The sequence below is a fragment of the Dasypus novemcinctus genome, chromosome 9 (assembly GCF_030445035.2).
Source record: "Dasypus novemcinctus isolate mDasNov1 chromosome 9, mDasNov1.1.hap2, whole genome shotgun sequence".
NCBI lineage: Eukaryota > Metazoa > Chordata > Mammalia > Cingulata > Dasypodidae > Dasypus > Dasypus novemcinctus.
In genome coordinates, this window is record NC_080681.1 from 5,818,804 (window position 1) to 5,834,625 (window position 15,822).

Below are 15,822 nucleotides of genomic sequence, written 5' to 3' on the forward strand. Positions count from 1 at the left end.
GTGAGACCAGCTACACTGAGCATTCAGGCTGCAGCCTGGTGGTGGGAGTAGGGGGTGTCAGGGAACACAAAGAGAGCAGTGCACCCCTGGAAAGCAAAGAGCTGGCTGACAATCCCATTCCTTGCACTGAGACTTGGGGGCTAAGCTGAGGGATGGCTGTTCACTTCTAAGCCTTGTATCCTTTTATGATCAACAGATGAAGTTTTCTCCTTCAATTGAAAATGTCAGGAGAGGAAGAAACCTAAAGGCCATCATGTACAATACCCACCCCCTCTTGCCCTCCAGTTTCCTCTAGAGCTTTTCCTTCAGGAAAGCCCACCAACACTTAGGCACTTCTAGGGCAAGTTGCTTCCTTTCTCCTGTGCGCAGCTCTGCACACTGGACACTTTCCCTTTATACTGAGTGAAAATTGATCTTTCTGTAGCTTCGTCATCCCTTCCACAGAGCCTTTTTTTTTCCCCCTCCACTATGACTTTGCTGAATGGCTTTGGGCAATTCACTTTCTCTTTCTCTCTTCTCTGTCTATCTTATGGATTTCTGGAAAAATCAAGTGAAATTATTATGTGAAAGCATTTTGTACTAGTAGATTGGCCTTGGAGCATAGCAGGTCATGGTGGTTATTGGTGTGTGTGGATTGAATTGTGTTCCCCCCTAACAGATACGTTCACATCCTATTCCCCAGCCCCGTGAAGAGGAGCTTTGAGGCTGTTATTAACTAAGATGAGGCCAAACCCAATTAGGGTGGGTCCTAATCCAACATGATTGGTCTCTTTATGAGGAGAGGAAATTTGGACATAGTCAGTAGGAGATAGAAGATGGCCATGTGTATCAGTCAGCCAAAAAGGTGCTGATGCAAAATACCAGGAATTGGTTGCTCTTTATAAAGGGTATTTATTTGGAGTAGGAGCTTACAGATACCAGGCCATAAAGCATAAGGTACTCCCCTCACCCAAGTCTATTTGCACGTGGTGGAGCAAGATGGCTGCCAACATCTGCCAGGGTTCAGGCTTCCTGGGCTCCTCTCTTCCCAGACCTTCTCTTAGGCCTTAGGGTTTCTCTCTTCCCAGGGCTCCAGCTTCAGCATCAAACTCCAACATCAAAACTCCAATTTTAAGAACCCTCCACTCTGCCCTTTACCATGCCTTTTATCTGTGAGTCCCTACCCACCAAAGGGTGGGGACTCAATGCCCTAGTGGCAACAAGAGATTTACATAATTACTTAATCAAGTAAACCTATGAATCCAATATAATCTAATATGTCCAGAGGAGAAGATCAGTTTACAAACATAATCCAATATTTCTTTTTGGAATTCATCAATAATATCAAACTGCTACACCATATGATAGAGGCAGAGATTGAATTATGCCATTGATTGTCAGTAAGCCATCACCAGAATCCTAAAGACTTCGAAGAAAGAATGACCCCGCTGAAAACTTGATTTTTTTACTTCTAAAACCCAGAACTGTGAAACAATAGATTTCTGTTATTTAAGTCAATTCATCTGTTGTGCTTTGTTATAGCAGTCCTGAGAAATTAAGACAGATTCTGGTACTGGGAAGTGAGGTTCTGCTAATACCTAAAAAATATGGAAATGGCTTTGGAATTAGGTAAACGATAGAGGCTCAAAACCTCTTGAAGTGCTTGATGGAAAAAAAAAGCTTTGACTACCTAGAAGAGACACTTGGTAGAAATATGGATGTGAAATGTGCTTCTGGTGAGACCTTAGAAAGAAATGAAGAATATGTTGCTGGAAACTGGAGGAAAAGCAATCCTTGTTGTAAAGAGGCAGAGACATGGCAGAATTGTGTCCTGATGCCAGAAGGAAGGCAGAACTTAGAAGTGGTTAATTTGGATATTTTGTTGAGGAGGTTTCCAAGCAAAGTGTGGAAGATGCAGTTGCGTTCCTCCTTGCTGCTTATTGTAAAATGTGAAAGGAAAAAGATAAATTGAGGAATGAAGTGTTAAGCAAAAAGGAACTAACACCTGATTTGGAAAATTCTCTGGTTATCCAAATAAGGTGTTCTGGAAAGGGAAATGAGGTTGTGGCTGGTATTATCATGTTTGTTATTATTATGTTTTGGCTCTCACTGACCTTGGCCTTCCTGGGATCTGCCAGCTACAGAGTTCTACATTTTGGATTCTCAGGAAAATAAATTGCCTTCCAGTGTTAGGCCATCCCTGGGTAAAGCATATATTAATCTGACCTCTCCAGCAGAGAGGGAAAGAAAAGAAATTGAGGAATCTGAAACATTTTTTATCACATCCCCAAAATAGTCCTGATAAGTAAAATCCATTCGACTTTTCTGAAGGAATGACTCTTTTTTCAATATTTATAATTAGAGAAGTTGTAGATTTGCAGAAAAACCACAGTGAAAAATACAGCATTCCCATATGCCCACCTATTGTCAACACTTTGTATTAGTGTGGTAATTTTGTTACAATTCATGACAGAATATTTTTAAATTGTACTATTAGGTATAATCCATAGTTCACACTATTGTGTATTTTTTCCCATCTACCATTCTATTATTAACACCTTGCATTAATGTGGTACATTTCCTATAATTCATGAAAGAACATTTTTTATAATTGTACCATTAACTGTAGCCCACTGTTTACACCAGGATTCACATGTTGTAGAGTCCTATATTTTATCATTTAATATTTATTCCAGTAACATATATATGACCTAAAACATCCCCTTTTAACCACATTCACATATATAATTCATTGCTGTTAACTACACTTATAATTGTGTTACCACCACCACCGTTCTTTTTTTTCCCCAAAGATATATTCTATTTACTTATTTCTCCCTACTCCTGATTGTTTTGCATTTGCTATATCTACTTGTTGTGTGCTGGTCTTCTTTTCTAGAACACACCAGGAATCAAATCCAGGATCTCCAATGTGGAGCGCCTAATCACTTGTGCCACCTCCACTCCCTGTATTGTTGTGTCTCTCATTATGCTTTCCTCATACGTCTTGTTGCTTCAGCTCGTTGCACCTACCCATCACATCAGCTCAGTGCCTTTCTCATTTTCTTTGGGAGGCACCAGGCACCAAATCTGGGACCTCCCATGTAGTAGACAGGAGCTCAATTGTTTGAGCCACATCCTCTCCCCACCTTCATTTTTAAAACTTTACAATCAATCTAATAGATTAAGCATTAATCCCCCATTCCCTACCCCAAGCCAGCACCTGGTAGCTTACATTCTGATTCTAACTATGAATTTGATTATCTAATTATTTCATGTCAGTGAAACCATACAATATTTTTCCTTTTGTGTCTGGCATATTTCAATCAACACAATGTCTTCAAGGTTCATTCATGTTGTTGCACGTATCAAGACTTAATTCCCTTTTAATGTCGAATAATATTCCATGGTGTTTAAATACCATGTTTTGTTTATCCATTCGTTGATTGATGGACACTTGGGTTTCTTCCACCTTTTGGCAGTTGTGAATAATGCCACTATGAATGTCAGTGTGAAAACATTTGTTCAAGTCCCTGCTCTCAATTTTTGGGGTATTTACCTAGAAGAGGGACTTCCAGGTCGTATGGGAACCCTACACTTAACTGATGGAGGAGCTGCCACATTGTCCTCCTCAGCAGCTGCAGCATTTTACATTCACACCAACCATGGTGGGTGTTCCTATTTTTCTGCATCCTCCCTAACACTTGTAATTTTTCTTTTTTCTTTTTTAAAGTAGTGTCCATTTTAGTGAGTGTGAAATGGTATCTCATTGTGGTTTTGATTTGTGTTTCCTTAATACCTAGTGAAGTTGAGCATCTTCCCATGTGCTTTTTAGTCATTTGCATATCCTCTTTGGAGAAATGTCTATTCAAATCTTTTGCCAATTGGGTTGTTTGTCTTTTTATTGTTGAGTTGTAGGATATCTTTATATATTCTGAATAATAAACTCTTTATATATTCTGGATAATAAATATATTCTGGATATGTCGTTTCCAAATATTCTCTCCCATTGCGTAGGCTGTCTTTTCACTTTCATAATAAAATCCTTAGATGCACAAAAGCTTTTATTTTTTTCTTGAGGTACCGGGACCAGGGTACCTCTTAAGTGGGAAGCTGGTGCTCAACCACTGAGCCACATTGGCTCCCCTGATTTGTTGTTTTTCATTTGTTTGCTTGTTGTTTTTAGGAGGCACCAGGAACTGAACCTGGGACCTCCCACTTGGGAAGCAGGTGCTCAACTGCTTGAGCCACATTCACTCCCCCAAAAGCTTTTAATTTTGATGAGGCCTCGTTTCTCTAGTTTTTCCTTTTGTTTCCTGTGCTTTGGGTGTAAAGTCTAAGAAATCATTGTCTAACACAAGGTGCTGAAGATACTTCCCTACATGTCCTTCTAGGAGTTTTATAGTCCTGGTTCTTACATGTAGGTCTTTGGTCCATTTTGAGTTAGTGTTCATATATGTCAGGAGATAGAGTCCTTCTTCTTCCTTTTGCATGTGGATGTCCAGTTGTCCCAGCACCATTTGTTAAAGAGATTATTCTTTCCCAATTGAGTGGTCTTGGCAGCCTTGTCAACATCAATTGGCATAAGCGTCTATTTCTGAACTCTAAATGCAATTCTGTTGTTCTATATATCTGTCCTTGTGCCAGTACCATGCTGTTTTGACCACAGTAGCTTTGTAATAAGCTTCAAAATCAGGAAGTGTGAGTCCTCCACCTTCATTCTTTTTCAAGATGTTTTTGGCTATTCAGAGCCCTTACCCTTCCAAATAAATTTGATTATTGGCTTTTCCATTTCTGAAAAGTTAACTGTTGAAATTTTTATTTGAATTGTGTTGAATCTGTAAATCATTTTGGGTGGAATTGATATCTTAATAATATTTAGTCTTCCTATCCATGAGTATGGAATGTCCTTCCATTAATTTAGATCTTCTTTGATTTCATTTAGCAATGTTTTGTAATTTCCATGTATAAGCGCATAAGTCCTTCACATCCTAGATATTTGATTCTTTTAGTTGATATTGTAATACGTGTTTGTTGAATGAAGAGCTGTTTTGGCTTGCAATGTTCTGTATGTGTCTGTTAGCTCTATTTCACTTATCATATTTTTCAAGTTCTCTGTTTCCTTATTGATTTCTGCTTAGATGTTCTAGCTATTGATGAGAGTGGTGTGTTGAAATGGCTAACTATTATTGAGGAGATGTTTTGCCAGTGTTTGCTTCATGTATAATTGGGTCACTGTGGTTGGATGAATAAATATTTATGATTGTTATTTCTTCTTGGTGGATTGTCCTTGTTAATAATATGTAGTGGCATTCTTTGTCTCTTATAACACGTTTTGACTTAAAATCTATTTTGTCCAAGATTAGTATAGCTACCCCAGCTCTTTTATGGCTACTATTTGCCTGGAATATCCTTTTCCATCCTTTCACTTTCAACCTTTTTGTGTCTTTTGGTCTTTGGCAAGTCTCTTATAAATATACTTGGATCAAGCTTTTATATGAAAGAATTTAATCTTATCCAGGTATCCCATCATGGAATACCCTGGTGCAGCTAAGAGCTCTTTAACAGAGCATTGAATCCTGAGGATACAGCATTGAACAAAACAGACACGGTTCCTATCCTCATGAGTTTCCATTCTAGCAGGAAAGATGCTCATTGAACAAATAATAAATGGGAAGAGTGACCAGAGTTTTGAGAGAAGCCCAGGGTGATGTGACAAGGTTATAACAGGGGACCTGACTTAGTCTGGGGTCCAAGGGAGGTGTCTCTGAAGGACATTTAAGATGGAAGACACTTGTCCCCCATTCTTGCCTGGCTAGTTCTGTTTCTCAGTGCAGTGCTCTCATGGCTACCCTGACAGTTCTAAAACCTAAATCTACATATACCTAGTGTGATAGTGATCAAAAGCCTTGGTGTCTATTCTTCCCTCTTCCTCTGGTAATGAAACACCAAGATTTAACTGGGCAGATAGTTACTCTAGCTAGCAGCCACCTTTCCCAGGTTTTCTTGCAGCTAGGAAGGGTATATGACTAAATTCCTCCCACTGGAATGTGAGTGGGTATAATGTGTGCAGATCAGTGCCATGTTCTTTATAAAGAAAATGGCTTATATTCCACTCTTCCACGTCTGGAAAATGACAGCACCTGCAGCAGCTGCTTTGGAGCATGCACAGGGGTAGGATCCTCCTGCAGAGGACAGAATACCTGCCCCAGCACTTGTATTTGTGGTTGACCATAGTCAACAGTGCGCGCTGTCTGCCTTGGACCTCTGGCCAATCTATGGACCCTCCCCAGAGGGACACCTAAAATGTCTTGTGTATTTTGTGGTAACTTAACATAGCTCAGAACCACAAGGGCATTGACCCAATTTGTCATAATCTGCACATACAGAGTGAGTTTCCTCTTGAGTAATTTTCCAGTTTAAATATTGTCATGATCCCCATCTGACTATCATTTCTTGTACCCCTTCCCTCTGTCCCTGATGACTTGCTTCCTCTTTCATTGTGCAGGTGCTCTATATATTTTGAAAAGAATGGAGACCACGCGGTCATAGGATTTCTTGACCAGATCACAAATGAACACCTGAGGGAGAGTGGGCGAGGAGCGAAAAGGGATGTGAGTGAGATTCTAGGATGAAGATGAAAACCTAATTGCCTGGAATTCATTTAATCAGAGGTCTCTACTAATGAGAATGTTTCTACTACACCTTGAGAAAGAAAAAAACTACAACCAAATAAGCTGTTATTAGAAATCCATTCCAAGAGCCAGTTTCCTAGACCCTCACCAGCTGTTTGGCTTCCCTCCTGCGACGGCTTCCACACCCCAGCGTGACGCTGTGGGTATTTTTCATAATGGCTCTGAGACTGTCCTCAACATCAGAGAGTCCCTGCTTTGACAAACTTAGAGAAAAATGGATTATGATTTAAGGAGCTTATGCTAAAGCAATATCCAAGTAAGCAAAGCTACACGTATAGGATGCTCACTGAGTTGTTTGCTCAGTGACTGGAAACAACCTAATGTCCACCAATAAGAGGAAGATTGAATAAAGGATGGTTTATCGTATTATAGAAGGCTAACACGGCCACTTCGAAGGACATAGATCTGCATGCACTAACCCACAAAAATGTCCATGACGTATTATTAGCAAAATGATTCTATTTTTTTATTTTAAAAATTAAACAACTAATGTTTGTCTGTATATTTTCACATGCCCAGAAAAGTAATCTGGAAGGATACACTTGAAGTTATTCGTAATGGTTACCACTGGGGAATAGGATTAGGGGAGCAGGGAGTAGATTTTTTATATTCTATCTGTTACAATACTGCATGGTTTGAATTTTTGTACACTAGTAAGAATTCACTGTGAGGCAGAAATTGTACTTATTTTGCTCATTCCCTTTCATGCCTAGAATATAGGAAGTGATCAATAATAACTACTAACAGTATGTAGCACCTTCCACGTGCCAGGCACTGTCCTTTGGGTCTTTCGTAGGTTTCTCATCTAAACTTCATAAACATGTAATGAGATAAGTACTGATATCATCTCCATTTTACAGATGAGGACACAGAAGCACAGAGAAGTTAGGCAATCTGTTAAAGGTGAAAAAGCAATGGAGATAGGATTGAGTCCAGGCAGTGTGTCTCCAGAGAAAGCTCTCACTACTCACTATGCTATGCTATGTTGATAGCTTGATTGGATAAACGAATGAATGAATGCTAACATTTTAAAAATGGGTTTTCTGGCTAAGTTTCAGATAAGCAGAAGAATCAATGAACCAGCAAAGCTCATCCCAGAGTATTCTGCCTGATCAGGGTTTTAATCTTTATCTTTCATTGCCAGGTAATGGGCTGTTTACACTCAGCGCCTTCCAAATGTTGAAAAGACACTGATGTTAACAGTTGTTGATGAATGACTGGGGAAAACTGAACACTTTCATTTAAAATAGCAAAGGAATTAATTGCCAGCAAAGTAAAAGTCTTCACCTGCCATTTCTCTGCCTCCTCAGCTCTGTTTTCCATCCGAAACAATAACTAGGGCATGATGGGCTGGCTTTTCTCTCCCAAACTTCTTGGTTTTGTGGCTTGTGAAATAATCTCCTCTGCTTGGGTGAAAATGTAGGAAAGAACTCTGTATCCCAGAGTCATCTCTATTCCTTAGGGGACTGATGAGACTTCCCATCTGGGAAAAAAAAAAGGCTAAAGAATAAACAACAGGCTCCTGGAGCGGAGGAACTAGATTTCATCCACTTTGTATCCTCAGCATCTGGCAGAGTGCCTGGCACATAGTAGGAGTTTTACATAGGGTAGGCTATCATAACTATCAGATCAGAAGAAATTTTGATGGGATAAGAAAGTTCTAAGAAAAATCTTAAATACGCCCTGGTTGAAAGAATGTTCTCTAAATCTAAAAATGACATTCATTCCACAAATAGATACTAAGCACCTACTACACGCAAAGTGCAATCCTTGAGGAGCTTATAGTAGAGTCTGAGAGATACATGAACACGTCAGCACTGTGGACTTTAGAATAGGGAGAATAATTTTGTAAATTTGAAGTCAAGGAAAAGCAGCAGCTCTTAAAAACAAACAAACAAACAAAACCTTGAAGTATAACTCAGGATTAATTTTGTGGGCATGTGATATTTATATATGTACCTACATTGAATTTTTGAGGTACATGGGAATCAATTAGTCTCGGTTCCCCAGGACAGTTGCCTTTGGATGCTGGTGTGAGCACACGGTGCAACTGAGGGTTCATCTACAGGTGACCATTCCTCCAAGGGAAGCCAGGGTAACCCTGCAGGAAAAGGACAGCTCCCCCTGTCGGGTGGGATGATGACTTATTTGGGGGAAGGGGAAAAGGAGTGGGTGCCTGAGCAAACAGTTGTGCTGGCTACCTGATCCTTAATGGCCCGAACAGAGAGAGCATAGAGAATTAAGTAACCAAGATGCAACATCGAGGTGGAGTAAGAAAGACTCTTGGACAAATTTTGGACCCTCATGCTTCTGATTTTCTCAAAATGGTTCTGCGCAAGTGCTGATGTTTTAAGCTGTCATATATTGGGAATATTACAACGTTCAGTTTGTTTCTGATCAGAAATAGAAACACTTCTTTGAATGTTTTCCAGGAATCTTTGAGTCTTCGGGAAGCCAGCGTAGTGTAGTGGTAAGAGCAGACGGTGTCAAGGCGACAGCTGTGGTTCAAATCTCGGCTCTACGCACTTAGGAACTGTGTTGACCTGGGCGAGGTAACCTCCTGTGGATGTAATATACTCAAATGGTTATTGTTAAGATGAAATGAGATGATAGATGTAAAACTCCTGACACATGGAAACGGACTTTGGCCCAGTGGTTAGGGCACCCGTCTACCATATGGGAGGTCTGCGGTTCAAACCCCGGGCCTCCTTGACCCGTGTGGAGCTGGCCCATGCGCAGTGCTGATGCGCGCAAGGAGTGCCGTGCCACGCAAGGGTGTCCCCCGCGTGGGGGAGCCCCACGCGCAAGGAGTGCGCCCGTGAGGAAAGCCGCCCAGCGTGAAAAGAAAGAGCAGCCTGCCGAGGACTGGCGCCGCCCACACTTCCCGTGCCGCTGACGACAACAGAAGCGGACAAAGAAACAAGACACAGCAAATAGACACAGAGAACAGACAACGGGGGGGGGGGGGGGGGGCGCGCGGGGAGGGGGATTAAATAAATAAATAAATCTTTAAAAAAAAAATTCCTGACACATAATAAGTACTTGATAAAAGTTAACTATTATCATGTTCTGTGGTAATAACAAGAAGTGGTGTGTAGAGAACTTTAGCTTATAAAGTGTTTGCACTTGCATGCTCTGGGGTGAAGCACTGTGTGAAGAGCTAAATCTCTGGGCTCAGACAGATTTGAGTTCAAACAGTGACTCCCTTCTCGCTAACTTTGCAAACACAAGCAAGTCAGTTAACATCTTTAAAAATAAAATTTTTTTAAAGATACAGATTACATAAATGTTACATTAAAAATGCAGAGGATTCCCTTATGCCCCACTCCCTACCCTTCCCACACTTTCCCACATTAACAACATCCTTTGTTAGTGTGGTACATTTGTTACAATTTATGAACACACATTAGAGCATTGCCACTAAGCATGGATTATAGTTTACATTGTAAAACTACACTCTCTCCCATACAATTTTGTAAATTATGACAAGATATATAATGGCCTGTATCTGTCATTGCAACGTTATTCAGACAGTTCCAAAGTTCCATATTACATCAGTTTTTCCCTCTCCTTCCCCTCAGAACTTCCAGTGGCCACTGCCTCCACATCAATGATAAAACTTCTTCCATTGCTAGAGTAACAATAAGTCTGTAGTAGAATAACAGTTAAGTCTACTCTAGTCCATCGTTCATTCCCCAATCCTGAGGATTCTGAGATGCTGATGCCCACTCCACCTCTAATTGAGAGGGGACTTAGATCCCATGGGACAGATGGATGGGACTATCTTGCTTGCAATTATAGATGTACTCTGTTCCTTGGGATGGTCAATGTCCATCATCATTTCCTTGTTAGGTGTCCTGGGCGCATCCAATGAATTGGAGATTAGGTGTCACAACTCTTGTTGAAATTCAGGGCACAACTGGCACATGGACAGCCCAAAGATTTAAGATTTAAGTTGATAGCTATAAAGCTCTAGTACTAACTATAGGTTCAAATAGAAGGGGCAGAAGAACCATGTGTAGGGAAACAATGACTGAGTCTAGCTCTGTCACACTGAGGAGCATTAATTCCAAAATAGGGTGTGAGCAACTCCTGAGCTGCCTGCCCTGCCTAAAGTGTCTGGATGTCTCCAGAGCCCTCAGTAGTACTGCTATTTGAATCAATATTTATTTTGGCAGTCAATGGGATCCTGCTGAGATATTCATAAGTGTAACCTCTGGAATGACCTCCAGACTCACTTTGAAGTCTCTTAGTTATATAAACTCATTTGTCTTTACCCTCTCCCCCTTCTGGTCAAGGTCTTTTTCCAGTTGCATTGCTAGTTGGTGCTTGGTAGTAATCCCCTGGTGCTAGGGAGGTTCATCCCCAGGAGTTATGTCCCACACCAGAGGGAAGGTACTGCGTTTATATGCTGAGTTTGGCTTAGAAAAAGGCCACATTTGAGCAATATGGAGGCTCTCAGGAAGCAACTCTTAGGCAACCTATAATACTAGGCTAAGTTTCAATGTCAAAAGAAAAGGTTCATAAGTACAGTCATCAATATCAAGGGCCCATCAATGGTCCATCCTCCTTCACTAGTCACTGCAGTTTACTTCTAAGCCTCAGTTGCTCACATCTGTAAAATGGGATTCTATTAACAGTACATAGGTGTAGGAGGTAGTCATGAAGATTACATTAAGTAATACATGTAAGTTGTTAGCACAGACTAAGTGCTTAATAAACATTCTCTCTTATTATTATCACACCATTTATCTTCCTAACAGCTCTGTTAGGAGACCAAGACTCTGAGTCCTGTACAATAGTTTTACATGTTAGCTAGAAGCATTTCAGAGTAGGATTGAGATCAGACTTTGGTGCGGGCAAAATGCCTGGCTGAGATCATTTTCCACTGATGACACAGGGAGGAATTTCAGAAAATGAGTTGGAGGTTGAAGAAGACACACCCAAAAAGGAGCCAGGAATGCAGATTCTAGCTCCAGAGACTTCAGAGTCAGCAACCCTTCGCTCTGCAGGGAGCACCCGCTTGAACCTGGCCCAGTGCTCCCGTCACCTCCCTATGTGGGGATATTGAAGAAGATGCCCCCTTCTCGTCTTATCTCTGCCTATCAGGAATAAAAGACAGTGGGGAGGATGCCCTTGGTGACTGTCTTCAGAGCCTCCTGGGTGTGCCTTAAATGAACGGAGGGCAGAATGTGGAGTCATAGTGGTTTGGCCAGCTTGGGACCCTTGGAGCAGTGTCTCCTGTTGTTACAGGTAGGGTGACTCAACAGGGAGATGTGCTGAGCCAGACACAATTGTCTCCTTGCCGGCACCTGTTGTAGCTGCAGCAAGAGACATAAAGGACTGGATTCTGTCAGCTGATGCCATGCTCCATTCTCCCTATTCATTTTATTTTATTTTTATTAAAAAAAAGTCTTTAAATGAGGTCCTTTTTAACAGGTTTTATTTATTTATTTTTAGGAGGTACCAGGAATTGAATCTGGACCTCGTACATGGGAAGCAGGCACTCAACCACTGAGCTAAACCCACTTCCCTCTCTATTCACGTTATCTTTCCAAATCGCATTCACTCAGACACTACCTTCATCCTCTCTCTATCAACTCTCTCACTCAACAGTGTATTCTACCAGAGGTTAAAATACATATAGGGAAGCGGATGTGGCTCAAGCAACTGGACTCCCATCTACCATGTAGGAGGCCCAGGGTTCGATTCCCAGGGCCTCCTGGTGAAGGCAAGCTGGCCCGAGTGGAATGCTGGCCTGCACGGAGTGCTGGCCTGTGCGGCAAGCTGGTGCAGCGAGATGATGCAACAAAAAGAGACACCAAGAAGAGACAATAAGAGACGCAGCAGACCAGGGAGCTGAGGTGGTGCAGGAGATTGAGCGCCTCTCTCCCACTCTAGAAGATCCCAGAATTGGTTCCCAGTGCCACCTATAGAGAAGACAAGCAGACTAGGAAGAACACAGGGCGAACAGACGCAGAGAGCAGACAGCGTAAAACAACGGGAGGCGGTGGGGGAGAGGGAAATAAATCAATAAATCATTATAAATAAATACATTAAAAATACATATAAAAGCAAACACGTATTTACAGTTCTCTTCCTTTCTACACAAATCAGAGTATGCTATATATATATTATTCTGTACCTTACTTTTTTTTCACTTATAATCCACTTTGGAAATTTTTCAATGTCAATTCATAAAAGTGCCTTCATCCCCTTTTCACAGCTGCATAATTCTCCATTGTATGGATGTACTGTGATGCGTTTAACCGATCCTCTCCTGGCAGGCATTTAGGTTGTTGCAAAGTCTTGCAGTTGTGAACAATATTACAAAGGATAACCAATGTTGGCAGTCAATACACATTGCCCACCTAGGGGTTGTACCAATCAATACTTGCAACCCCGGTGCAGGAGGTGCCCATTTACCCCTGCCTTGCCAACCCAGTGCATTATCATACTTAGCTCTTTACTCACTTGATAGTGTACGGTGGTATCTCACTGTAGTTTTAATTTGTGTTTCTCTTAATATGAGTGAGACTGACTATTCATCTATTTAAGAGATGTTTGTCTTTCCTTTTTCAGTGAATTTGTCTCTTATATCCTTTGCCCAATTTTCTTCTGGATAATTGGTCTTTTTCTTATTGATCTATAGGAGCTCTTAAAATATTAAGAGGGAAGGGGGGAAGGGGCTGTTGCTTAATGGGTACGGAATTTCTGTTTGGGGTGATGAAAAGGTTTTGGGAACAGTGGTGATGGTTGCACAACATGGTGAATGTAATTAACACCACTGAACTGTCCACTTAAAAATAGTTAAAATGACAAAGTTTATGTTATATGTATTTTACCGTGATAAAAATATGTGAAGGAAACTAGGCCTGATCTGTGAAACGCGCTGCAAACAGTCGCCTCTCAATTTGCTCTTCTTTTTTAGGAGGCTCCAGGGGTAGAGCCCAGGACCCCACACGCTCAGCACGGGGCAGCCACTCCCCTGCCCTTTGTGTTTTGACTTTGCTTAAGGTGGTTTTTGGTCAAGCAGATTTAGATTTTTATGGAATTGATTTTTTTCTTTCACACATTTTTATTTTGCAATAAAATAAATTTTATACCTTGAAAAAATAACATGCAAAAAGTAAGCAGTTCATCAAAATGTTTCAGCCTGCCATATACAGAAACTGCTACTATTTAAAATTGTACAGCAGTATCATCTCAGTATGCAGTGGGACACATTCAAAATAGTATATACCATATGAGTTAGATTACAATTTAGGAATTCAGATTTGTTCAACACTCCTGATGACATACAGGGAGGCGGTGGGGGAGAGGGAAATAAATCAATAAATCATTATAAATAAATAAATTAAAAATACATATAAAAGCAAATACATATTTACAATTCTCTTCCTTTCTACACAAATCAGAGTATGCTATATATATATTATTCTGTACCTTACTTTTTTTTCACTTATAATCCACCTTGGAAATTTTTCAATGTCAATTTATAAAAAGTAGATGACAGGAAAGCTCTCTTAAAATGCTTACTTCACAAACATGACCTCAGAAGAATTTATAAGATAGCATCCCACTCATTTACATGAAAATAGAAAAACCAGCTTAATTAAGACAGCAACTCTTTCTGTAAAACTAGCAAATCTTTCACCCAAATTGCATTTTTAAAATCTGCCCTATTAGTAGAGCTAATGACATCCTACTGCAAGTAATGCAAAATATTTTTTAACTACTCTGGTCATATATTGTATTATTATAGTTAATAAAAAATAAAAGTAAGAAAGCTAGCATTTCATTTTGGAAATTTTAACCTTTATGCTCAAAATAAGAGCAAGAGATTCAAATAAACAGATTGACAGAACTCAGGGACCCCCTTCAATGAAATGTAAACATTGGAAGACTTCAGAATTTATTTCCAGATCCTCATTAAATATAAAAACTGTAATATTTTAATAGTTATCTCATTGTAATCATTAAAATTGTTCTATATTTTTAGTTGGTAAAGTTTGTTTCACACCTACTTATTCTGGTAATGGCAACAAAGTTTAACATTATCCAGATGACTTAATCTTTTTTTTTAAAGATTTATTTATTTATTTATTTCTCTCCCCTCCCTCCCCCCCCCCCCCAAGCCCTGCCCCAGTTTTCTGTAATTTTACACAATTGTCTTCTAAGTTGGCATTCTTGTGTTGGGACAAAAAGTATGCCAATACCAAAGTATCTGTTAAACATAAGGACCCCCTTTTTATAAAATTATGTTCCTAAATTTCAAATATATCCGTTGTTAATAGTCACTTAGTTAGAGAAAACAATGAGCATGAATTTTAGTTTAATTCTGAACAGTCTGCTTGGCCTAATAGTTGGCATCTGTTACCTTAGGTGAAGTACAACATTTCTAACTTAGAAACAAAATTCCAACTTCCTATGAGTTTCACAATAACTGTTTGACTATTACCAGTAAAACCTTAAATGTTTTAAGTTTGCTTTCCTTCCTTTTAGCAAGCAGCTCATAAAGCATCTTGACACTGGGGACGTAGTCTAAGAAATGCTCTTGAAAGCACTCCTCTAATAAATACTATATGCTCTTTTGTGCTCCAGCACTCCATTTCCTACTATCTCGAAACCATATTTTAAAAACATTACTCAATATGGAATGGACTTTTTAAATCTTTTATTTTATGCTTCTAGATTTCGTATTGCAGTTAGAAAGGCTTTCCCCACACTGAGTTTATAGAGGGAGCACTGCATGTTTCCTTTCAGGACTTTCCTGATTTATTTTTTACATTTAACTTTTGATCCATTTTAAATGGATCCTGGTATAATTCAAGAGGTATGAGTCCGATTTTATCTTTTCCCCATATGAACCCACAGTTGTTCTAACACTATTTATTGAATCATCTATCATTTTCTCCACTGATTTGATATCTACTATCAAGTGCTAAAGTTCTATATGTATCTGAGTCTGTTTCTGCACTTTTTATTCTTTTCTATTATCTCTCAAATTGCAGACAATTTAAAACTATGTAAATCACCAAGATATTCTAAATGCCAAAGGCATTTAGCCAAAATGCAAATATATCCTAAAGAGCAAAGAAATTTGGGGGATGTACCCTAAGCCTTACACAGAAACACTTAACCTTTC

The 15,822-nt window shown here is 39.9% G+C and overlaps 2 long non-coding RNA genes across 3 annotated transcripts in view; one reads left to right on the plus strand and one right to left on the minus strand.

The window, feature by feature from the left end:
• Positions 1-9,002, plus strand: part of LOC131279678 (uncharacterized) — a 51,913-nt gene extending 42,911 nt beyond the window's left edge. For both annotated transcript variants that reach the window (XR_009187064.2, XR_011649582.1), the window contains one exon: positions 6,488-9,002. This is a non-coding gene — a long non-coding RNA (uncharacterized lncRNA). The remainder of the gene's footprint in view (positions 1-6,487) is intronic.
• Positions 8,967-15,822, minus strand: part of LOC131279680 (uncharacterized) — a 29,850-nt gene continuing 22,994 nt past the window's right edge. The window contains exon 2 of the long non-coding RNA XR_009187066.2: positions 8,967-9,234. This is a non-coding gene — a long non-coding RNA (uncharacterized lncRNA). The remainder of the gene's footprint in view (positions 9,235-15,822) is intronic.